Below are 26,145 nucleotides of genomic sequence, written 5' to 3'. Positions count from 1 at the left end.
TTATTATACCCTGAGCTTCTTGACACATTTCCTAATAATTTGAAGCTTCTGACATTTATACAATAAAAGATTGCATTTCTGTAAAAAAAAAAAATCAATGAATCTTCTTGGCAATCGTCCTAAATCTGTAGAGATTAAATTCACTTCTCAGGCATTGCTATTGCGTATCAAACACAGAGTCACACAGTATAATTAAGATAGTTGTAGAACCATATATTTCTTGCCTAGCTGTCTGCTTTAAACTATCTTGGGAAGTACAGAGATAATAGGGAAGCTGCTTCTTAACCAGAGTGATCACATTTGCTAAGCAGAGTGGGATGAGCCAGAACGATGTCAAAGAATCAAAGAAATCCACCACCAAACCAAGAACATCTACATTCCTGCTTCTGATGCATAAATGTTGCTGATAAAAAAAGAGAGAGAGAGAGAGAGTGAGAGAGAGAAAGGCTCGCCTCTGGTTACAGCTCCCAGGGGAATGGCAGCTATTATCCCCTATTGAGTTGGTACTTACCATACAGAGCCTGAACAATTCATACAGAAAAATAAACCATAACATTCCTGTTTATTATTCCTTGAGCTGAGAGGTGGTGACATTAAACAGTTCTGCACTGCTGCTATAGATCAGCAGGCTGGAGATGTTCACAGCATGGGATGAGGACTCCTTGGAAACCACTCTCATCAAAGCAGCCAGCTGTCAGAATTCCTCAAATTAAACTGTTATTACAGTAGTATTCATTAGTCAGTTACTAGCTATTAAGATATTTTTATATCGGCACCATTGACATTGGCTGTTGCTTTTTGAATGCGCGCGTTCCATGTAAACACGGTTCAGTGGCTCACGTGAGGATGGCAGACTGTTAGAGACTGGTGCCCAGGGTGGAAACGCTTTTGCCAAGGGCTCCTGCCTTTCCCATTCACACGTGCAGTTCTCTGGGGCGTTGGACGTTTCTTCCAGTGTTGGGAGTGGGGCGAGGGGTAGTAATAACAGATTTCAGCACTGATATTTGCCCAGCAAAGTGGTAGCTCAGCGGCAGAAATTATAACTCTTAGAACTGCGGCAGGGTCCCTGGTACAGTGGCTTATGCTTCTCCAACTAGATGGCTTGGATTTCCGTGTCATCTTGGTTGCTGGGCATGTGCCTAACGTTTGCTTGAAATCCAGAACCAGACAAAGGCTGTAAAACGGGATGTGTGGGGGAAGCAAGGAGGAAAATCGGATGCAAGCTCTCATGGAAGGAAAAGTACATAACGTGACTTGGGTTCTACCCAACTTAAGGCATGTCCTTGGCATTTGTGAAAGTCCTTAAGCATTATTTTACTTTCAGGGAAAATTTAATCTAAACCATTTTATTTTAATTTCAAAGAAGGTATGCTCAATCTTCACCAATCTAGAGAGACACAGGCCTTATATGAATACCACACAGTTGTGCATAGAAACCATAGCTTTTCAGAGTTCCTTTCCCTTTATAGACATGGCACATGAAGTGCTGGTCTCTGTCATTGGAACAGAGACAATTTGGTCCAGATTGTTCAGTTTGTAGATAATGAAAGCAAGATTCTGTGTTGTCATCTTTGTTTCCTAAAGCATCTGAGGGCTTCCCTGTCTACCTGGAAGATAAGCCGTCTCCAGGCCCCCACATCCACAAAGATGCCCGTGGATGGTGGGTGAACAAGCTCTGCCCCCACAGCTGAGGTTCCCAGGGTTCAACTCTGGGATGGGGCTGCAGTTGGTGCACTGGAGCTGGCTGATACCTGATCGCATTCACTGCTGCTAAACCCAGTGACATCGTGTTCATAGCCATTTGCTTCCCCAACACTACAGATTGGCCGACACTACTAATCAGGTTGCTCTTCTGGCTGCTGTGTCCTCTGGGCATCTGCCCATTGACCACCCTCCAGCACACCAGTGGATGCTGCAAAGTCTCCTCTGCTTCCTCCAGACCCAGGGCAGGGTGCTCCAGTGGCAAACATAGCTGCATCCAAGCCCATTCAATGCATTTATGAGACAAGCACTGCCTGCCTGCCTGCCTACTCGATTTCAGGCATTAAGGCTACCTCTGACCATTGTGCAGGACAAGTAAGGTCTAAGATGTCCAACCCTCTGTGTCCATCCCTACCTCAACAGAGACCTACGTCTGCCTGAAAGAAGGAACACATTTTCTAAATCTCTCGAAAGGGATCATGGAACTATGGGTCTGTGGGGTGAAGGCTGTAACTCTGTGTTAGTCCAGAGGGACTATTGTCCGAATTTACCTAAAGGAACATTCTGGACCCCAAGAGAGGGCCCTAGGTCCTCCTTGTATGCCGAACATACAGGGTGCAGGTGCAGACAACTCGGGGTCACAGATTTTACCTTCCCCGGAGGGAAGAAGATGTGTATGATAATTGGGTAGTTGGAAAAAAATGGCAGCATCAGGAAGCAAAGCCAGGGAGAAGATGAGAGAAAGATGGAGGTAGAGAGAGGGCAGCGGCTCAGGTCAACACAGGGTCCTGATGTGTTCTGGATAAAGACAGTGGTCAGACCAGAGCAAATGCAGAGCTAGGAGAAAGCTTGCTATCCTGAAAGTCAGAATGCCAGCAGTGCCATATAAGCTGGGCACAAAGAAGTAAGCAGAGCCCCATTGTCCAGGGAACGGAATTGGGGTTTCCTTCTGTGTGTAGGAAAAGCTACTGGGGTAGCATTTCAGCAGAGGCATGATTTGCATTTTTAGAAGATCACTCTGGCTTTTGTATGGAAATGAGACTGTAAGGGAAAAGTGCACACAGAAGCCCCATTACTGGGCTGCGCGCCGCTCTCCCCACACCTGAGTGCACACTTCCCGAGGCGGAGCTGCTGCTTTGCATTTCAGTTTTCATCTCTTAAAATCGCACTCCTGAACCGGAGGTGAGAATTGTTGACTCAAACCAGCCTGACAGCCAACTCTCCCAGCTGAGAGCCTCGATGCTCGACTGTCTTTGAATTGGTTGTAGGTCGTGATGTATGAATAACGTATCACGTTCTGCAGCCTGCAATAATCAACTGATAATTTAAGGAGTGAGGGGCAACGGGAGCAGAGCCCCAAGACAAAGGGAAAGAGCCTGTTACTTGCCAGGTTGGGGTTTGAGTGTGAGACTAGAACCCCAACGTGGTCCACTGCAGGGGTGAGGCTCTGCTGTCTAACGCGGTGGCTCTGAGTCCTGGAAGCAGGCTGGTATCATCTGGCGAGCTTAAAAATGCCCATTCCTGGCACTGGCACTGTGGAGTAGAGGATAAAGCTGCTGCCTGCAGTGCCAGCATCCCAAATGGGTGCCCGTTCAAGTCCCGGCTGCTCCAGTTCCGATCCAGCTCTCTGCTATGGTCTGGGAAAGCAGTAGAAGATGGGCCAAGTCCTAGGGCCCCTGCACCTACATAGGAGACCCGGAAGAAGCTCCTGGCTTCTTATCAGCACAGCTCCAGCCATTGCAGCCAATTGTGGAGTGAACCAGCGGATGGAAGACCTCTCTCTCTCTCTCTCTCTCTCTGCCTCTCCTCTCTCTGCTTAACTCAGACTTTCAAATAAATAATTTAAAAAAATGCCCATTCCCAAGGTCAGTCTCAAGAGTATCCAGTGTGATTGATCTGCAGAGGAATCATGATATGAGAGGGTTTTGATGTCTACTTAGGTAACCGTAATGGATGAAAAGTATGCTTTAAATGCATGGGCCTTTGGCCAGGAGGAACCAATCATGATGGAGTCCATGTGGAATAACAGCAGGAAGACCTGGCCACCCTTAAGCCTGAAAGGATGAGCGGGGGCCCTGTTCTTCCATTCTCTGGAAGCTTGCAAGTGGGCAGTTAATTTTGCAACAAACAGCCCCAATGCTAAAATAGTGTTCCTAGCCCTTAAGACAGGAGCTACGTCTAGATGTCAACTGCCTCAAGGAAGAGCTATAAGCCGTCTTAAAATACGAGACTCCGAGCAGTATCTGTGTTTAACAGGCTGGCTCCCGGTTCTCTCTCGTGCAGTTTAAGATGCAAATCACGAGTGGAGTGATGTGAGAGAGCTCTTTCTCAAAATGCCAGTTGCCGCTCAGATACTTAGATCATAGGAGGAAACACACACCCAAAGAAATGGCTAAGCAATTCTCTTCCTCCTTGTCTGCAACCTGGCCCCAATACCTCACCTTCCAAGGAATCGGCATTTATCAGGAAATAATGCAAAAAAAGAAAGAAGGAAGGGGAGGGGAGGGAGGGGAGGGAAACAGAACTGGAGAATTTGGGAAAAGGAAAGGGAAGGGCGTGCATAGCTTCCCTACTATGAGTCAGTTGTTCTGAGGGACTTTTTACTAAATGATTTTAGGAATCACCAGAAAAGCCATTCACAGCATCTCCATTTACCAGCTGTCGGAACTGAGGCTTAGCGGGTGAAGTGGTTTCTGTTCAGGAAAACACCTCTGAAAAGCAGGAAGGAGTTCCGAATCCCAAGCCCCTATTCTCCACTGCACTGTGCTTGTTCTCCTACGGGATAAGGGAGATGCGGAGCTGTATGAAGTGGGCACATTTGGAAGTCAGCTAGATGTTGCAAAATGTGGATGACTGCAAAGCTGCAGAAAGACACATTCCAGAGGAAACCCATCTCTTCAGTTTCTAGAACAGAACAATGTATCAGGGCTTGCAAGTAGGAAATTTACATGCAATGCAGAGGGAACCCAAGGGGAAAATGTCTATATAGAAAAACCCAACAATGCCACCAACAAGCGAGACAGCAAACTGAGGGATGAAGAAAACTCCCTGGGCACATGGCACCCATCATCGGTGAATCGCCCTGGGAGCCAGCCAACACCCTCCTTTCCTCCTCAGCTTTCTCATGAGAGTGCTCCAGAGAGACCTACTCTCAAGTCACTTTTGCCCCATTTGCCTCTGTGAAACTGTCTTTGGAGAGAAAGTTTCCTGCCTTCTTGTGTGTTTATTTCCTGTAAGAACCTGCTCATCACGGTAACAGGAAGAATGGACTTTGGAGAGGTTTTGGCTTCTTTGCAATTTGCCAAGGGGATTTGAGAATGCTGCAGGGTAGAGCTCTTCTTGCCCCAAAAGCAAATATTGGCCTAAACTGGACCACGGGGAACCCCAAGAGTGAGCATCTTCTGCCCACAACACTTCCCAGCTTTTTTCTCTTGAGCCGCTTGGACACCTCACTTCTTAAACGAGACTTCGTCCGAGCTTCGGGTTCCATTCTGAAATCCTTGTCATTGCTTGAGGGACAGAACAGTGTCTCAGCAACTAGAAAGCTGGATGCTGGTCATTGACTCCCGTCAGTAAGTGACGTCGTGTCACACCCGTAAACTTTCAGCGACACAGGGAAGAATATTTTAAGTAGGGTTTAAGCGTGTTTCCCAATGTGCTTCTTTTTAGAGTTTAACATCCTGATAATGATTCTCCTTAACATTCCATCAGGTTCCCCGAGTGCTGTGGTTTGCATGTCCCCTCCAGAACTCTTACTGAACTGCAGTTGCCGTTGTGGGGGTATTGAGACGTGGGACTTCCAAGAGGCGGGTACCCTCCTGAATGACGTAATGCCTGTGTGTGAAAGTAGGTTTGTTATCATGGGACTGGTGTTTTTACAAAGGGATCTTTGTCTCTCTCCTCCCCTCTTTATACCTGTCTGACACCTCTGCCATGTCAGGATGGAGCTAGAAGCCCTCCACAGAGGCCAACACCTCGATGTCGGACCAGCCTTCAGAATTCTGAAACACATTTCACCTCTTTTTGTGAATGAGCCAGTCAGTGGGATTCTGTTAGAGCAGCAGAGAGCAGACTGAGACACGAGTCCTCTGCGGACTGGAAGCTGTCGTGAAGAACAGGGCTAGTGGACAGCTGCATTCTGCTCATCGCGAGTACATGCACCTGTTTTCTGTTTTGAGTCTCAGAATAAAAGCAGGATAAGGTTAGACACAACACAGAGACTCTAGGCTGAAGGGTGGGATGACATCAGGGACTTTCAAAGCACTTGCCACTAGGGAGGCTGTTGGAATCGTGATGTATCATTGGTTCCTCTGCTGTACAGGTCGCTTTGGCCTTTGTGCACGTTTGGTGGAAACTTCATACGTGGTGGTGTCACGTCCATGAAAGAGGGCTTTTTAATGAAAACACTATCACAAAGTAGAAGGTGACCTTTGCTGTCCTGCCGGCAGCTGGGAAAGCACAAGCATATCTCAGGGCTCTGAGTGCTGTCGTTGAAGGCCAGGCTGTTAAAAGAGGGACCCGATACAAAACAGTGCACTCCGCTGTTTTCTCTCCAAAAGCAAGGCATCCGCCCGGGAACGCACTGGGGCTGGGTTGGGTTACCCTGGGAGCCGATTGCCAGGTCGGAACAAAGGGTGTTGATTGCTGCCAGGAAACCAGACTGTGATAGGCAAGCGAGCATGTCATAGTGTCCTTGCATTTCCTCTCTTTGTTCTGTTGTCCTCAGCAAGAGAACTTTATCCCCATCAGGAGCGCAGAGGACAAAACACGGGAGAGATGGGGGTGGAAGCTTGAGTTCCGTTCGCGACCTTTCTAACCCTCAACTCCTAGCTGAGCCTTCTGAGTGAGCTGTTGGCTTACTGTTAGCTCAGACGAAAATAAGAAAGCCTTGACCTTAGAAAGAGGGAGAAAAAAAAGAAAGACACTGTCCCGGAGACCTCTCTATAATCTGCCCGAATGTGAAGTCGTAGCTTTTCTGAAGCGTATGCTATTCTTAAACTCGGTGTGAAAGACACCTTGAAGACGGCTGCTTCCGATGGTGATGTGGCTGTGACTCACCCCCGGTCCACCTACCTTTCCCATTTGCTCAGGGTCAGCCTTTGTGTTGCTCCTTCTAGGCGACTCCGGCATCTCCAAGGGTGAATTATCCACTCTGAATTTTCTCTACACCTCCTGTTCCTCTGCTTTGTCTCTCCTGCCCCGTTACCTTGACCTCACTCTTCACTCCATGCCAACTGGAGATCAAAGATAGAGGACTTAGACCAGGCAGAGGGGTTCCTGGGAAACAGGCTTGGCCAATGATTGAATGGGGGAAGAAATACTAGAAACCCCCTTGGCTGCTTTAAGAAGGTTTTAGAATTCTCGGTTGATTTTTGTTGCTGTTTTCTTGCTGTCTCAATTTCTAACCCAAACTTATAATTGAAATATAACGGTTCCATGTGTCAGCATCTGGTCACGTTGCAGTCTATTTATGCAATATGGCTGCAAAGATGTTTGGAGTGGTGGAACATCTGGTACAGAGGTTCTAACACTTGAGGATGCTGTAATTTTACTTCTCCATCCCGCGTTTGTAACACAGTGGGATTTTTCCACATTATTGACATGAAGTAGATATTGAAATCCTGTGGTGATTTTTTTAAAAGCACACAGATGTGGTATCCAAGCATAGAGATTCTGATTGAGTAGTCTGTGATGGGGACAGGGCATATGTGATTTTTAGAACTTTCCATGGGATTCTATGCTAGACTTCTGATAAGAAGCAATGAAAGAAAGACTTGATTTGCATAATTGCTTTTTTAAAAATAGTTTACATAGAACCTATTTCTTAGTTGCTTCTCAACTAGCCATTTTTAAAAAGAAACTTTTGGGAATCATTGCAATGCTTTTCATATTTCCTTGGGTGAAATTTTCAGAAGATACGCCTTGTTGTGTTGCATGTTAAGAATCTGATTGCTGTACTCATGGTGCTTCGCAAAACTGGATTTCTCCATCTCATCAATTGGAATGCAGACATAAAAATTCCTGTTGTCAAATGATCACCTCTAAAATCATGTACTGTGTTGGTATCCATGGGGATTGACTGCAGAACCCCCATATACCAAAACCTTTGGCCGCTTGTCTGTTAGAAAAAATGGCATGGAGTTTTCATAGAAACAACACACATCGTCCCATATACTTGAAATCATTTCTAAATTACTTGTAACTCTTAATATGATGCAATTGCTGTATCATTAGTTGTTTAGGGGCGAACAACAAGAAAAATTCTGTACATGGTCAGTATAGATGCCAACTTTTTTTTCCCAAAGATTTCTGAACACCAATTGGTTGAATACATGGATGCACTAACACACATGTGTGCATGGCTGGCTGTGCACTAAACAGAAGTCTCGGTTATGAGCAGAAATGTGAGTCCTGAACAGAACATGCCCACAACGTGAGGACTCTGTGCCTGCACTGTTAAATGTGGGGTTGGTTTAGGGCAGCCCTGGGGTCCCTTTTGGATTTAGCACATGAGACCCTGTTCACGCTCTGACCCCGCGTAAAAGGGACTGGCAGCTGCTAACAGAACTCTACCAAGCGCATGAGAGGTTACCCGTGCAGCTTTTGCTGTCACTGTCAAATCAGAAATACCCAGGAGCAAAGCTTCCTCTGTGCCATCTGCCGAGCAAGTAATGGCTTGGTTCACACACCCTGTTATCAGGAAGCAGGCCTTGCGCTGTCAGCTCGCCCATCAACTTCAGTCCTGTTAGATTCATGACCCCTGAAGGTATTAGTTGCCTGATTGACTGACTGATGATGACTGACATGGATACACAATTAACTCTTTAGTCTCATTGGCCCTCAAATGAGACCCGTATGTTCCTAATCGCCAAATGTGTACTAGTCTCTCCTCCCCTGGTGCAGTCACAATCAGGCACTTCCAGCAAGACGGAGACCAGTGATTTTTAAGCACCTTTGCAGTCAGGCAGAATTTCCACTCCATTGACTGATGCACATGGGCCTTCACAGCCATGCACAACACTGGGCATGCAGAAGCACACTTTTCCCCTTTGTTTCTTGATTCCTCCTTGTGAGCTTTCTTCATTCCCTGCCTCTTTCCTCCTTCCTTCTCTCCCCCTCTTCCTCTTCCTCATTCTCCATCTCCATTATCATTATCTCTCTATATATATCTCTCCCTCTTCCTCTACCTCCTTCTTTGATTTTTTGGCCAAATCATTCTTAAACTGTCAGTGACTAAGAATATGCTCAATTATTTGTTCTGGGCATTTTGATTACAAATAATTTTTCAACGAGAACAATTTCTATTAAAAACTATGCTATATAAGAATTAGCCATAGTTAGGTAAATAATAACACTTAATGCAAACCATTATGTAAACACATGATGTTTACATTATGTGTGATGTGCATACATTACCATTACTTAAAGCACAGGAATCGGTGCTTCTCTGTCCATCTGTGGTGTGAAGAAGATACCTACAGAATTACTATGCTCAATTTAGAAGTGCCCACAGGCCAGTGCCATGGCTCACTAGGCTAAACCTCTGCCTGTGCAGCTGGTACTCCAGGTTCTAGTCCCGGTTGGGGTGCCAGATTCTGTCCCGGTTGCTCCTCTTCCAGGCCAGCTCTCTGCTGTGGCCCGGGAGTGCAGTGGAGGATGGCCAAAGTGCTTGGGCCCTGCACCTGCATGGGAGACCAGGAGGAAGCACCTGGCTCCTGGCTTCAGATTGGTGCAGTGCGCCGGCCGTAGTGGCCACTTGGGGGGTGAACCAACGGAAGGAAGACCTTTCTCTCTGTCTCTTTCTCTCACTGTCTAACTCTGCCTGTCAAAATTTTTAAAAAAAGTGCCAACAGCTTCTTGAATATTCAAATGAATGAAGGTTCAAAGGGAAGTTTTTTGGTTTTACTGCCCTTGCCAAGTTTAAATACGTGCCACCTGCTGTCGCTTACTTTTCAGAGAGGTAGAAACGATCCACATTTTTGTTAAGGGTACTGGAAAAAACTCATGGAAATGTTCATTCTTTTAAATCAGTTTTCCATGAAGTTTTTGAAGTACCCTCATGCCATGGTGACTTCAAGAAGAGAGCACAGCACCGAGGAAGGAACGATATCTATTGTTTGTACCCTGCAGAGCAGTTCCCTGCACTTCCGTGTGTCAGATTTCAAGATGATTGTGTATTCACCCCAAGTGTCCAAACATTGCTCACTCGTGCATTCCAGAAACCTCCAACAAGTGTCTCCTGTGGATAAGCACTCTACAGGGTGGTCAGGAAGACAGCAGTGTGTACGAAGAGACACCATCTCTTTGCAGTAGGGACGATGGAAAAATTGGTAACTCAGTGAGTGAGGAAGCTCCTTTTGGAGAATATTGAATGCCAGGAAGGGTGAATGTAGGCTGTAGAGGATGGGCTAGGGGCTGGAGGGTCTCTCTGGAATGGGGAGGGGGCAAAGCAATGAGGAAGGGGCAAGTGGGAATCAGGAGGTGGCACGGAGGAAGAGACTCCGAGCATTGAGGTCCCAGGGTAGCCCCAAGGGTGACATGGAAGAAGGATCAAAGGCCAGTGGTGTAGGGAAAATGAAAAAGGAGAAATCTCAGAGAGAGAGAGAGAGAGAGAGAGAGAGACGCGAGCTCCAGCAGGAAGCTCGGATTTTACTCTCTGTGCCCTGGTGAGCCATGGGAGCATTAGTCCCTGTGCATCACAGAATCCATGGAGGTATCGTCACATTTACATTTCCACAGCTGCTGACTGTGTGGGAGCTGGATTATGGGAAGCCCCAGTAGAAGAAGGGTATCAGTGAGGAGGCTGCTGTCCTTGTTGTGTGATAAGTAGGAAGCATGTAGTAAAGACTTAAATCCTTTCAGTATCCTATGAACATCAGACATCAGGGTGGTCTGTCTTCTCCTTTTTCCTCCTTGTTCTGATGATGATGGTGATGATGATGATGATGATGATGATAAAGATCACCTAATTGCCATTATTTCCATGGTAACTCTGAGAGGTGATGGTGGCTTGGACTAGGATACTAGCACTGGAGATAGAGGGAAGTAGGATATTAGCACTGGATTTGGGAAATGGTTTGGGGGTTCCTATTCATTTTTTTTTTTTTGACAGGCAAAGTGGATAGTGAGAGAGAGAGACAGAGAGAAAGGTCTTCCTTTTGCCGTTGGTTCACCCTCCAATGGCCGCCACAGCTGGCGCTCTGCGGCCTGTGCACCACGCTGATCCGAAGGCAGGAGCCAGGTGCTTCTCCTGGTCTCCCATGGGGTGCAGGGCCCAAGCACCTGGGCCATCCTCCACTGCACTCCCTGGCCACAGCAGAGAGCTGGCCTGGAAGAGGGGCAACCGGGACAGAATCCGGCACCCCGACCGGGAATAGAACCCGGTGTGCCGGCACCGCAAGGCAGAGGATTAGCCTAGTGAGCTGTGGTGCCGGCTCCTATTCATCTTTGAAGTCCACATTGTCCCGACTTTTCCATGATGTTTCCTTGGCAGCAGTCAATTCCTCCTCAGCACACCTGTCCTGGCGGTCAGTTGGCTAGAATTGAAACTATCATGTTGGATCTACTTCTAGCCAGCTGTGCATCTAACACTCCTGCAAGAAATGAAAGCATGCGTGAAGTCGGTTGAGAATGCTCATCCCGACACAACCCTAAATGTTCTTGCTCAGGAAAGAAAAGGAGGAAATCTATGTTGAAAAACAAATACTCCAGTTGATTCAGAATATGGTCGCTTCTCAGCTTCACGTGGAGTAATGCCTGTCCGAAGTTTGAGAAAGAGAACAGGGCTGCAGGTGGAGAAATAGGAGTGATCAGTGTATCTGTAGCAAATAAAACTGTGGAAGCCATCAGCCAGGCAGAGTGTGTGGAGGAGGAGAGGCAGAACTTGACCTTGGTGAAATCTGACATCTGACTCAAAGGTGAAGGAAGAAAAACCAAGACTTTTGGCAATGAAGACTAAGAACAGTATTTGAAGGTTCCCAAAGGCGTGAACATTCCTACAGTGGGGCCCTTGGAGGGACGTCTCTGTACTTGGCACTGGATACAGAAGAGAAGACAGGCAAATGTCCCTGCTCTGATAGAACACACAACCTGCTACAAAATGGAGCCAGGTGGTCTAAAGTGGAAAGCAGTTTTGGTAGAGTGCTGAACTGATAGCTGGAGGAATGAGAAGCAGAGGGGTAACCAGAAGTAGGAAATGAGCTTGGCACTTTCTAGATGGCTACAAAAAGGAGAGAGGCACAGAGCTCAGGGTGGGCTCCCCGGATGCTCGCCTCTGGGCTGTGTGACCTCAGGGACGTGGCACAGCTACCATGAATGTTGAACGCTAAGAAGCCAAATTGCAGATGTTGAAAGAACGCACATACACTCAAAGTCACCGTCAGAATCAGGAAGAACAAAAGACAGCCCTTTGTAGTGTGGTCCCAAACACTCATCTATGATAATGGCACTTCTGCAATATGCAGACATTTTTTTCTTTTAGGATATTTGAGGGCTGTCAAAATAAAGAAGAAAAATGAGTTAGTAAATGAGCAGCACAGAGGAAAATTATGAATTCATATCTGCAGGGTTCTGATACTTTGAGCCACTTGAAAAATGGAGGTAGAGAGGAATTCAACAGTGACTCAAATGCAAAAACATAGTTAAATCTCACCTGTTTCCTCCATTTCTGATCCACTTCTTCCTGTTGCTTTTCTCCGCAAGGCTACAAGAGCACCGTGCATGTTTTTTGGTAAACCCCTAAGAACTAGTGAGGGAATAGAAATGCTTTATTCCAAACACAGAAGACCCAAATACTGCTTCCCATTGGCACAATTAGGTGTTTGAAGAGAGCAATTTTTAGCAACCAAGACCATTGATTCTCTCCAAATATAAAACTACTCAGTTCTTTGAACTTTTCCCGGATTTTAACATGAAACTATTTATCTTTGAAGTTTGTGATAGTATATTCAGCAAAGTTGTAAAATGGAAACCAACCTAGGAAAAGAAATATATTGAGCTATCAGAAACAAACTGACAGTATATTTCCTCCATACAGTAGAAAAAAAATTCAGATGAGCGAGTGATATAAGCAGTGGAACCACACACAAGCTAGAAGGAAAAAATGGGAAATTATATTTATAAACACAACATAGGAGAGCCCCTGTTTCCAATATAATACAATACCAAGGCATCACAAATGATGACTGACTAGGTAGAAATTAGAAACACTGTGTAAAATTAAAAAATGAAATTATGTTAAATGGCAAGTACAAAGGACATTTTTTCTATTCATTATGAAAAAGAGCTCACTTTCTCAGTTTCCAAAGAATTTCTCTAAATCCTTGAAGAAGAAAAATGATCCCCTGGGAAAAAGCCTAGCACCATGAATGGGGCTCCTTAGCGTTAGAAATAGTATTAATGTTCTGTTCCGGTTGGTCCTCTTCCAGGCCAGCTCTCTACTGTGGCCCGGGAAGGCAGTGGAGGATGGCCCAAGTCCTTGGGCCCTGCACCCGCATGGGAGACCAGAAGAAGCACCTGGCTCCTGGCTTCGGATCGGCGCAGCGTGCCAGCTGTAGTGGCCATCTGGGAGGTGAACCAACGGGAAAGGAAGACCTTTCTCTCTGTCTGTCTCTCTCTCTCTGTCTAACTCTGCCTGTCAATAGTATTAATGAAATTAATATAAGGCTACTTCTCTTCATTTACCCAGAAGTAATTGACATGTAAAAATAATTCTCCCAACAACTGCATGACCTGGGGGTCCTGTTGTAGTAACCACTTTGAGATAGACATCTACTGTCTGAGCATGACTTTTTTTTTTTTTTTTTTTTTGACAGGCAGAGTGGACAGTGAGAGAGACAGAGAGAAAGGTCTTCCTTTGCCGTTGGTTCACCCTCCAATGGCCGCCGTGGCCAGCGCGCTGCGGCCGGCGTACCACGCTGATCCGATGGCAGGAGCCAGGTACTTCTCCTGGTCTCCCATGGGGTGCAGGGCTCAAGCACTTGGGCCATCCTCCACTGTACTCCCGGGCCACAGCAGAGAGCTGGCCTGGAAGAGGAGCAACTTGGACAGAATCCAGCGCCCTGACCGGGACTAGAACCCGGTGTGCTGGCACCGCAAAGCGGAGGATTAGCCTAGTGAGCCGCGGCGCCGGCCTGAGCATGACTTTTTAGAAGACTCTACTCGCCACTGATCCGCAACACTACAGCTATAATACAGTAAATGTCATTGTGTAAATTGGGCTGTCTCAAGGCTATGACTTTATGTTATATAAATTTTCGTTTTCACCCACGGTTCCTGGCTCATAACTCCCTCCCCAAGGGAAACCACAGAGACTTGCCTTTCTCCTCCCCGGGGAGTGAGTCATAGAAACTCCATTCTCACCCCACCCTACCCTTTCACCCCGCCTTGGAGCTGCTGACCAGGGCGCATTTCTCTGGCCTGCCTTGTTTGAGAGTAGACAATAAAGCCTGCCTTTCAGAAGGGTTCGGCCTCATGGCCAGGAGAAACAACTGCTGAAGAATCCGGGCAGACGAGTCTTACGGGGTTTCCCCACCTGGTGTGTTGACATTGGCTGATGACCTTGGTGTCCAGTCAGATTTCATCACAATTATCCAGGCTTTGATCATGTTTGCGTAATAAAATCTCCATAAATACCCCCAAAGAACAAGGTTTGGAGAGCTAGCAGGTAGCAGGACATGTGCAGGTTCCTGGGAAGTAGTGCACACGGGGAGAGCAGGCGGCTCCAAGCTCCTCCTCCCATATCTGGCCCTGTTCATCTTTTCACCGGAACCTGTGTAAGAGCCTTTACAGTAAACTTGCAAAGATGTATGTTTTCCTGAGCCCTGTGAACCATTCAAGTAAATTCATTGACTCCAAGGAGTGTAGGGCTTGGGACTGGTGCTGCAAAGATCTGAAGCTGTTCCTGGGTAGAGAACATCAGACCTGCATTGCACGCCTGCCTAGAAATCATTGCTTAGTTGCTGATGCGAAGAAACCTGCACGCATGTAGGGGTCATGCAAGTGACGTGGGTTGTGAGTGCATTGGAGGAGGGAGTGAGTGAGAGTTTGAGATTCAGTTGATTTTTCCTGCTGTATGTACACAAAGGCTTTCAGTTCTGTTGGCCTATTTGTATCTTCCTGGACCAATGCCACAATTGCTCCAGTGGCTTCATTACTGTCTCTTCATAGCAAGTGATATTTATAAGCAAACTTCCTCCATGATGGGAGCTGTCTTCCTGTATCCCTCCCTCTCACCCTCTCACCCTCCCACCCTCCCTCCATTCCTCTCTCTCCCCCTCTTTCTCTCTTTTTCTCTCTCTCCCCCCATGGATGTGCATTTCAAATGAATAAGTAAAAGTAACAAATAATAAAACCAGGATGAGAGATTAACAACTTCCCCTTCTTTGCTGCTGGCGTGCAGTGTGGAAGGTGGGTGTGAAGCAGACTTTATGGACAACCTTTGTTCTCGTGCTACCATAGATGTCATTCCTGGCCTTCGAAGCTCTCTGATAGAGACAGGAAAGTTAGTCTTTGCTTGCATTTGACAATAACAATCATATTTGAATGCCGAAAGCTGTCTCAGCATTGCATTTGTTGGGATTTGGGGATGTCCGTGGATCTGAAGTGAGGAGTGGCTCCATGAAGAGAGATTTATCTCTGATGCATCCAAGCTGCTCCCTGCCCTCGAATCACTGTGTCTCCCTAGAAGCTGGGTGAGCCGCCTGCTTGATGAGCCTGGACGCAAGGCATCATGGGCCCGAGTGACCCTCCCAGGGCTTCTTCCTCCTGGGAGTCTTTGTCCTCAGCATCTCCTAGGGCTGTCAGCCAGAGATGCTTGGGGAGCATAATAGTTTCCTTAGGATGTTGTAAAAACTTGCTTCAAATTTACTAGCTGAAGACAGCAAAAAATGCTTGATGTCCCAGGACTGGAAGCCCAAAGTCCAACTTGAGTGTCCCCGGGGTGAGATCAAAGTGTCAGCAGGACTACGCTCCCTGCAAAGGCCGTGCAGGAGAGTCTGTCCTTGACCGCTTCTAGCTTCTGGCAGCTGTTGGCATCTCTTGGCCTGGGGCTGCACCATTCCCGTCTCTGCCCAGTCACACCGTCTTCCCTTCTGTCTGTCTCCTCTCCATCTGCCTCTTTCTCATAAGGACACTTCTAAGGGTATTTATTTTGTGCTTGCTAGTCCAGGAAAATCTTCTCCTCTCAAGATTCTTTCTTTAGCACATCTGTCACGTCTTTCCTAAATAAAGTGATGGCCACAGGTTTGGCTGATCAGGACCTGGTATCTTCGAAGAGTTGGTACTCAGCCCTCTACGTGTGGGGAAACCAGGTTCAGTAGGCTCTGGACAGCCCTGAATCTGCGAAATTCTACTGTTTGTCCCGCAGCCTTGCCGACATGCTCCAATGCAATCTCTGTCCATAATAAAGCTGCTATTTCAATGCCCCAGTCGGTTACTTCTCATTTCTCAATGCAGACCAGGGAAACCGGTGCTATGTATCAGGGCCCCCTTGAAACTCTAGAGGAGAGATGCGATGAAAATAATAGGCAGCTGACTGCTCAAGGAACCCTTTTTACCCTGTGCTGCTGTGACGAGGTCAAGAAGCAAAGACAAAATCAAATGACGAGGAAGAAAGGGAGTCAGGGCACGGAGACGGAGGCCCAACGCAACCCCAGCATGCGTATTCATTATGCACAGTGGAGGGCCTGCATCTGGCACCTGAAAAATATCACCGAATTAATAATTTAAATCCCGATTATGCTTCTAATTTCCTACCATCTTCTACTAAATAGACATTGTAATGAAAAGCATATTTTATTTACAATTATACTTTATGAACCCAAATGTAAACTGACAGTAATGAGAAGATGGCGCCACTAAATCCATTTTAATGTAAATTGCCGCATTTAAAATATTCTGAAAGCAGTAAGGGCAGTTAATGAACCTAGTCTGATATCTTTGTCAGCAACGCCTGCCTTCACCGCTGGCCTTGGGTTTCGGGCTGGATGCTGCTCACCTCCTGATCGTTTTAAATGTTTATTGTTTCTCCTTGCGATCTTCTAATTATAACAGTTTTTCTTCGCTAGTCCCCCTGCCCCTCCCAGCTCCCAGCAAATCTGGTTTGAATTAAAAAGGAGCAACTCTTTGCCTATAAACACAGCACTGCCTCCTAAGCGAGAGCTCTGGCTGCATGGATAGCAGGGGAAAGCAGTGATGCATCCTGGGTAATTATAACCTGAGCTGGCTGGTGTCAGTGGAGAGAAGGGCCTGTCAGCATTTCCCTGGGAATAATGATACCCACGCCTCTGCTGACACGAAGCGCCCAGTGTTCGTGCGGTGTGTCGCAGACAGCTGTACGTGGAAGCATGCACGTTTAATTGAAGGATGTGTGACAAAACGCTCTCGTTGCTGCAAACGTGGTATTATAATGCGCTGTCTTTTTCCCCCGGGCAGTGGCCACTGTAGCATTGGGAGCTACTCCTGGACCTCGGGTCGCAGCATTAGAAATGAGCCATGAGCAGAGTAATTCAGACTGGAGGAGAGAAGGTGAAGGCAGAAAGATCTTTGTCAACCGTTCCTCTGTCTTTGCTTTTTGTTTATTTCTTTCTGCAAAAATGTGTTCCCGTGGTGTTATCTTAGCTCATGCTATCCAGAGACCTACCACCATCTAATGAAAGATTCATGGGAATCAAAGAAAACAATGAAAAGGAGGCCAGTGTGCACCCTTCAATTTACTTACAAATGAACCAATTGGTAACTTAAGTTGCAGTTCTCACACACAAAGTTCTCACCTCCTCAATGTACAAACAGCCCTTAGGATTCTATTAGAAAAAAAAGACCAACAACCCTGTAGAAATGTGGGCAAAAGCCAGGAACAGACAATCAGTGGAATCAAATACCCACCAATGTAAAGATGCATGTTGTGAGACAAGCAGAAACAGGCTTCCGGGTGCGCGTTCTCCCAAAGCCGACAGGTGCACATCTCTGCCTGTGGAGATGCCGGAAGACGGCCCTGGCCACTGCTGGTACAGCTTGGAGTAGCACAGAGCCTGTGGAAGGAGTGTGATTTTCTGTTGTTGCTCTGACTGATGCAGTCGGTTTCTCAGCTCACCGTTGTGTGGATGGGAAGGCCAGGACCAGTGGGACAGGGCTGGGGTCCAAGTGTGGACTGGGCTGCCCTCCTCACTGGACACTCTGGGAGAGAACTCATTTCGGGGAAGCCTCAGACAGGGGCTGCTGTGGGCTCATCGGCTTAGGCGGCTGGCCAGAACTCAGCTTTCTGTGGCTGTCGGCTGAGGGCGCTCCATCTGGTAGAGGTTGCCTGTGTTCCTTCTCTGATCTGGTTCTTCCCTCTTGCAAAGCAGCAAGAGCAGGTCACCTCCTTCTTGCTGCTCCTCCCTCTCCCAGCTCTGGGCTCTGGTCCTCTCCTGGAAAGCACTCATGGGATTTAGCTTAGGCCCAGGTCATCCAAGACAACTTCCTCATCTCGCGATCCAAACAAATGTGTGCTTTCTGACCAGAAGGAAGATGATGTGTTACGTAAAGGTCCATTTTAAAATATCTCACTCAGACTGGGTATGACTTTTTCATACACTCCATTAGTGTCTTGGAAACCTGTCGGGTTTGTCCAGCAGCAGTGCCCTCAGGTCTGTGGTGGGCAGCCTCCTGCCCTCTCTGTCCCTCTCATTATGCCCATTGATTGGCTGCCTGCGCTGCTTCTCTCCAGGTGGCTTTGAGGCTCTCTGAAAAGTGAGGTCCAAGAATGTGTGTGTGTTTACGTGCATTTGCAAAAGAGGGTAAGCCAAGGAGAAGGATGTCTTCTTGGTGAAAAGCACATCTTCAGTGACCAAAATGACTCCCACGGGTAGAAAAAGGAAAGAAGAAAAATCATAAGACACTGTAGTTTTCTTAAAAAAACATATCTATATGACTTATGGTTTGCATCATACCATCTACTTCCCTCTTCCTTATTTGTGTGCTAACTCCAGTGACTGATTGCAGAACCAAACCCCTGAATATAAAGAACTGAAGTTCTGTCGTGAATTCTGCCCAGCGTGAGCCTGAATGTTGAGGTATCGCCTTCATTTTTCAGTCAGAAAAGCATCGCTTCACTCTGCCTTACAAATTATGATAACCATTATCCTCAAACAGCCCGATTTTTCATACGCTACATCTTCCTACAGAGAATATTCCTGAAATCCCAGCAGAGACCTCCGGGAAGTGCGCTCAGGAAATCCCAGCTCATCCATCACACAGTTTCGGATTCTGCTGTGCCACTGAGTGCCAGGTGACCTCAGGAGGTGACTTCACTCTGAATCTTTAGCGTCTTTTGTAGTGAGAAGTCTTCCAGCCTCACAGAGCAGTGTGGGGTGTGGAAGAGGCAACCAATGCACCCACCTAGGCGTGCCTGGCATTCACAAAAGCCCCCTGGCACCTTCTAGCACTGGGACTCAACGTAGTTCACATAAATGCAACAGAAACCTTGAAACCTCTTTTTTTTAAAGAAGTTGCTTTTAAAGAAATGTACTATAGATCACATTCAAGAAAGAAACAGTGCTAATGTGAGGAAAGTATCAGACATTCCCATGATGTCCAATGTTACTGAATCCACAGTTGCCTTGGTAGCTTGGCCAAGCTTGGCTGCGATATCCTAGGCAGCCATAACTTGGTACCCATTGCCCTGTTGCAGGAGAAGACCTGGGCCTCCACAGGCTCATCCTACTCCCAGAAACACAAGTAGGAGTCGCACTAAGAGCTTTTAGGTCACGCCCATATATCATGCTACCTATAACTCAGAGGGGGAAAAAGGCCTTATATAGCTGTAAACATATTTCTAAACATATACTTACAAAGGTGTGATGATCTGGCTTATGTAAATAGATGGCTCATTTGTAATTCTATCATTTGATTTAGACTCGACTTACACATCTTAGGGGAATTCTAGGGTAGATGTTAGAGTGTGCAGGTGCTGGTCACAGATGCGTCTGTCATCCAAGTGGGGAATGTGTGGTCAGAATGGCTCAATGTGGAGACTTCCTGGACCCCACCATAGGAGAGGGACCTAAGGATTGAAATTGAGATGAGTTGAGTGAGGGCAAGAGATGAACTACGCTGTATGTGAATAATCCTTTGCCAGTTAATTTTATCTTTGGGAAACACAACAGGAAAGCCTTCCTAAGTCGATATGGGTCTAGTCAAAGTGTTCAGAACCCTAGATGGATGCTCCTCTTCCATTATTTTATGAAAACATCACCTAACTCAGCCTCATCCAGGTCAGTGAAGAGCAGAGCTTTTCAAATTAGTGGTGTTTTCCCTCTTGTCCTGAGTGGAAATCGGATAGTGGAAACAGAATTCCAACTGGATGGGTTCCTTCTGCTCAGAAGGTGAATTAGATTATACAGGTGTGTACACAAACAGATGCACGCACTCACACTCACACTCACAGATACATAAAGACGTAGGCACATACGACCACACACTTGCACAATGAGCTTGTGTCCAGAGTCAAGGAGATGACCAATAGCTGAAGCTCACCATGTCATTCATGGAGAAAGAGCCCAACATACAGAACCCCGGTGCCACTGTGGTCATGAGAAAGCCACAGAGAAGTAAACAGCTTTCGGGCAGCCTGTGAAAATGCAAACGACCCACTGATTTTTCTACTGGAAACCCAGAAGTGAAAACATGCAACCACAACTTAATTCTGAATCAAGCATCCAACAACGCCACTTTTACGATGCTCGTTGAGGTAGATTTCACACTGTAACTCACACTGAAATCTGCCTTCTGGACTTGGCCAGCTTGAGATTGAAATACAGGGTTCCTGAAATCGCTGACTCTACGTGGAACCAAACTTTCATGAACTCAGGAAAGTCAGAGACAGAAAGGAAAGCTCAAGTGAACGTTGATTTGGGAGAGAGGATCAGGCACATTTTTCTTTGGCTCTGTGTCAACATGACAAACAGCAGGCGGGCATTTAGCTTACAGTTAAGATGGGTATTCAGACACCTATACATCATATCAAACTACCTGGGGTCATTACCCGGATCTGGCTCCTAATGGAGACCCTGGGAGGGAGCAGTAAGGGCTTAAGGAATCGGATTCCTTCCACTCAGGAGAGAGACCAAGGCTGAGTTTGCAGCTCTCAGCTTCAGCCAGGAACAGACTTTGTGGCCATTGTGGACATTAAGGAGTGGACCAGTAGGATGGAGCCCCCTGCCTATCTCCCTGTCCTTTCAAACCCTTTTTGAAAAGATAACACAGGGGTGTTCATATCACATGGCATACTGTGAGTGCATGTGATTAAGACCCAAAGCGCTGGTGTGTGTGACCAGCTCGTGCCTACTGTGCACCAGGCATGCAGTAAAGGTGCTTGGATAGACCCTGACTTTTATACGGGTTTCCCAGTTGTATGTTCAAGGTCATTTTCTGCCATCTAGTCGCTGCTGAGAATTGGGGTTGCTGTGAAACAATGGGCAATGCATACTTTGGCTTTGCTTGCGTCGTGTACATTGTGTAAAGTGGTGAATGCTGTGGGCCAGTGCCAGGCGTCCCTGCTGTATGGTGGAGGTAGCAGGTGGAGGACGAGTCTCCAACCTTAGAAATGTGCCTGTTCCTGGGGAAGTCACAAAGCATGGGAACCTTTGGGGGGACACATGACATAGATGTCACACAACGAGGGGACCCCTAAAGAGCCTGGCTCACTGTCTGTCTCTTAACACAGCTTAAATGCACAGACTATAAAAGTACTGAAGAGACGATCTGATGAATGTGAGAAAGGAACGTACTGTGATCCCACAAGAAAGGCACTGTGGCGGATGACGTAGTTGAATATTTTTAGTTCTTTTTTTCTTGCCTTAATGCTCTTTGTCAAGTCAATAGTTGGGTCCCTTCACCACCTGGAAGAAAAAAAAGACTATTCAGTTGCAAAAATGATTAAATATTTCTGTATTCAGTTGTTAGAATTTTCCCTGAAGGTAATTGTGATAACTCAGTTAGACATTGAAAGTTACCAAGTGTTTAAAACACAGGGAAGGCCGGCGCCGCGGCTCACTAGGCTAATCCTCCGCCTTGATCCGCCGGCACACCGGGTTCTAGTCCCAGTCAGGGTGCCGGATTCTGTCCCGGTTGCCCCTCTTCCAGGCCAGCTCTCTGTTGTGGCCAGGGATGCAGTGGAGGATGGCCCAGGTCCTTGGGCCCTGCACCCCATGGGAGACCAGGAAAAGCACCTGGCTCCTGCCATCGGATCAGCGTGGTGCGCTGGCCGCAGCATGCTGGCCGTGGCGGCCATTGGAGGGTGAACCAATGGCAAAAGGAAGACCTTTCTCTCTGTCTCTCTCTCTCACTGTCCACTCTGCCTGTAAAAAAAAAAAAAAAAAAAAAAAAAACCCACAGGGAAAACATCTAAATTTTACAACTTGGTACATTCACATTTTTCACAAATACTAGCAAGTCTATACTTAAGTATTTTCAATATTGGAATATAATTACCAAATTATTATTTGCATGTCTTTCCTTGTTATGTGGTGCTCTAAATGAGAATGGATATCAAGTATGGAATACTAAATTATTGAGGTTTAGGTCTCTGTGATCAAACTCATAATTATGCTGGTGTGCTTTCGTTATGGTCTGACTATTGAGTAATTTCAACGTACCGGGTGAGCTCTATGCTGAGGGAAATAGTAGAATGTGAACAAAGTTATAAGGAAAGTGTCTATCTGTAGTTACGGATACACGTGTGTTAGGTTTACAAAGTGGATGGATTTGTGCTTTCAGATGCAGTAGATTCTAAGAACTATCATAGAATCTCAAGTACATAGAGTTCCACTGCTAGTTCTTTGTTTCAACTGCAGTATGTCACGACAAACAACTATAGATATGTTGATTGTTGGGCGTATCAAACACCTGCTTCCTACTGCATTGGAACACACTCACAGTCCCGGGAAGTGTTGCTGGTTGAGAGGGTGGACACTCATTGGGAGTGTTTGGCTGTCGTTTTGCACGTTCTGGAACTCACACATAGGTATACACGCAAGGTCATCGAGAGACCTAGTCACTTTCTTGTCTGTGATCTTTAAGGACAATTTTTTCACCAGCTTTTACTACTGTGTGAGAATCTGTGCTGACACAATAATTATAGTAATTAGCATCTGCTGGATGTTTACCAGCTGCCAGCTTACGACCAAGTGTAATGGAGATGTTTTATTTTTATTATAGGCATTTCTTTTTTCATTTCATCTTCACAGCTCCGTAAGGTAGGTAGTGTTTTGCTGCTCCTGTTACAGGTGAAGAGAGCGATGTTTAACAAGGTTAAATCACTTGTGACAAAATTCCAGTTCAGTGAGCCGCTCAGCTTTGCGAGGGTCTTGAAGGAGCTCACGTGGAGACTCTGTTCTGAACTTCTAGACTACCCTTCACAAGGACATGACTCCTCATTGGGGAAATGAGAGAGAAAAGACTACACTGGCCTATTAAGACATAGTCCAAGGTAAATTCACAGTTCAGGTCAAATCTAGAAGGAAAATGTGGCTACTGAGTTTTCTCATATATTCTGTCTCTCCAACCACTAGGTTGATACATGTTCAAAAATGGGAGAGGAAGTGTTTGAGGTGCTAGAATGTTCCTAAATTGGAGAACCAGTCTCTACCCAAATTAAAGCTGGAATTTTCATGTTTTGAACACAGGAATGGGTTTTGATGGAGTTTTCTGACTCCAAGTGTATAATCGCATATATGTCAGCAAATAATCCCCTAACTATTGCATGTAATAGTCAAAGCTGTTTGCACATGTCCATTGCTTCACCAAACAGCTATCAGCTTCCTTATTGTGAAACACTTGATACATGTGTATTAATTTTAATTCCATTTATCCGTGAGCTCTTTGAAGTACCCTCATATTGTTGAAGGAGTTACACTCGTGAAATCCAATTGCCTTCAAAAAGCAAAGGATTGAGAACAGAAAGCCAGGGTGGGATCTAAGTGGTTTTTTGGTGGGCATTGGACAGGGCACGGTGAGAGGGAACACAGCTAACTTCCCAAGGTTGCAGGGGTGGGAAAAGTCGGTCCAGCCCCAGACCGTACAAGGCCGTGAAATCATCTGTTCTGGCTCTCCCAAGGCCGCCGCAGCTGGGACTCAAAAGTCAATGGCTCCTGCAAGCTAATTTAGAACTCGATGATTCTGTGTGACCGGCAAGTGATGTTAGAGATAACCAAATGGTCCTTGGCAGAAAAAAAGGTTTCCCACCCCTGGTAGGGGATGCTGTAGGTCTTAGGGTTGCTGGTGTCATCACTGGTGTTTAATTGTATGCTTTGTGGTTTACCCATTTGCAGAGTTGCATTGTGTAAGGCTTCTTCAAAGAGTTTGTAGAAAAAGGTCAGTATCCTTTTTTGATGGATTTATTCTAATAAGTTTCAGTACTTTTTATTTAGTTGATTTACTTAACAGCGTCAGCGTAGTTCGTAGAAATAATTCTAATGTACCGATACTTCCTTCCTCTCTCTCTCCATCCCCTCTTCCTCCCCTTTTCTCTCTCCCCTTTTTCAGTTTTTGAGATAACAGATTTTTAACTTACATTACAATCAAGGAATTAATGCTCTACCAAATAAAAAGTGTAACAAGCAAAAAGACCCTAGTACAGCAGGAATATAGGCAAGGACTATAAAAGTAACCGAATGGAAAGATGACTGTTTTCCCCATATATGGTAAATCTTAAAGTAATCACAGATCATTGAAACTATAGTAGTATAAAGTCCTTAATGATTGGTTTGACAGAGCACTAAAACAAAGATTGACAAAACTGCATTTGCAGCAGTACTGATACACACAGGCATTTCTTTGTCTTCTTCCATTTTTATTTACGTATTCATAAATGTTAGCGCCCGTATATAAGGGAGAAAGTGGAGTATTTGTCCTTTTGGGTCTGGATTGTTTCACTCAACCTGATGTTTTCCATTTGCTTCCATTCAGTCCTTTGCTTTTTCAAGGCAATTTCATTTTATGAGCATCAATGGTAGAGCTGCACTGTTTTTCATAGCTGAATCATATTCCATTGTGTGTATACCAAATCGCCTTTATCCACTCATCTAATGATGGACTCTCTGGTTGTCTTCCTATTTTGGTTACTGTGAGCGGCTCTGGGATGTGGTGCAGGGATCTCTCGGATGCACTGTGTTCGTATCTTCTGGGATTACCCAGTAGTGGGACTGCTGGATCACGTGGCTGGTCTGTTTCTAATTTTTAAAAGCATCTCCCTCCTGTTTTCCACAGTAGCTGCACTAATTTACATTCTCATTAACAGGCTATCAGTGTTCCCCTTTCTCCACATGCTTGCCAGGACTTGTACTCTCTGTCTTTGGACCTTCAGACATTCTGACAGGAGTGACGTAATACGGCACTGTGGTGTTCATTGGCTTTTCCCTGATGTCTAGTGATGTGGAGCATTTTTTCATATATATGTTGCCCATTTGTATTTCTTCTTTTGAGAAATATCTGATGAGGTCCTTTGTTCATTTCTTAACTGGATGGGTGGTTTTTTGCGTAAGTTGCTGATGAATTCTGGATGTTAATCCTCTGTCAGATAGGTAGCTCGCAAATATTTTCCCCACTCTAGTCAGTCTCTTCGCTCCATTGATGGTGGGCATGTTCTTTCAATTGCATTTTTCCATGAACTTTCAGAAGTTTCCCTGTTGTGAAAAGGACATGCATGCATTCAGTGCACCTTCTCTTTACTGTCTGAAGTCAGAATGCAAGTATTCTTGTAGCCGTGAATAGTTTCCAATGAATGAATTAAATGAAATCTCATCTATCGCAAAATAGTGAGGCTGAAAAATATCCATAATACCATCGGAGCTCTAGTGACCTTTCTAACCAAGTAAGAAAACTAAAATACTGTTAAAAGGCTTTGATAGTGCACACCACATGCGTGTGCTCATGGGCAGCGGGTGTTTGCTGCAACACTCCTTCCAGCAAAAGGAAGACGCTCACCAGTGAGCACAGACCTGCGGTGGCCAGCACTGAGGGCGCAGGGGGGTGAGCTGCGACTGCTGGGCCCCACATTCCTTATCCCAGCACCTGGGCTTGAGTCCGCCTCTGCCTCAGCTTCTGGCACCAAATGCACCTGGGAGGCAACAGATATTGGCTCATGTGCCGAGTGCCTGTCACTCATCTGGCAGACCTGGTTTGGGTTCCTGGTACCTGGCTTCACCTTGGCCCAGCCTTGACTGTTGTGGGCATCTGGGGAGTAAAACAACTCATGAAACCTATCTCCCTTTCTTTCTGCCTACCTACACTCTCCCTCTCCCTGTGGCTCTGCCTTTCAAATAAACAAAAATGAATAAAGACACACACACACACACACATACGTGCATATGAATAGGTAATGGAAATGTCATCCAAAGCTGAAAAAGGTGAGAAGAAACTAGGAATGGTACCAAGGATATTGTCTAGGGCTACCATGTAGCCTCTCTC

The 26,145-nt window shown here is 46.1% G+C and overlaps 2 long non-coding RNA genes across 2 annotated transcripts in view; one reads left to right on the top strand and one right to left on the bottom strand.

Annotated features, from left to right (window-relative positions):
- Positions 1-26,145, top strand: part of LOC149126034 (uncharacterized) — a 155,505-nt gene that overhangs the window by 121,273 nt on the left and 8,087 nt on the right. The gene's annotated exons all lie outside the window — the stretch shown is intronic.
- Positions 14,949-26,145, bottom strand: part of LOC103347858 (uncharacterized) — an 83,219-nt gene continuing 72,022 nt past the window's right edge. The window contains exons 2-3 of the long non-coding RNA XR_016235303.1: positions 21,468-21,578; positions 14,949-19,741 (exon numbers count right to left, since the gene is read on the bottom strand). This is a non-coding gene — a long non-coding RNA (uncharacterized LOC103347858). The remainder of the gene's footprint in view (positions 19,742-21,467; positions 21,579-26,145) is intronic.

The sequence above is a fragment of the Oryctolagus cuniculus genome, chromosome 6 (assembly GCF_051225735.1).
Source record: "Oryctolagus cuniculus isolate XC-2025 breed Fujian yellow rabbit chromosome 6, ASM5122573v1, whole genome shotgun sequence".
NCBI lineage: Eukaryota > Metazoa > Chordata > Mammalia > Lagomorpha > Leporidae > Oryctolagus > Oryctolagus cuniculus.
This window is presented reverse-complemented; position numbering and strand designations above follow the sequence as displayed.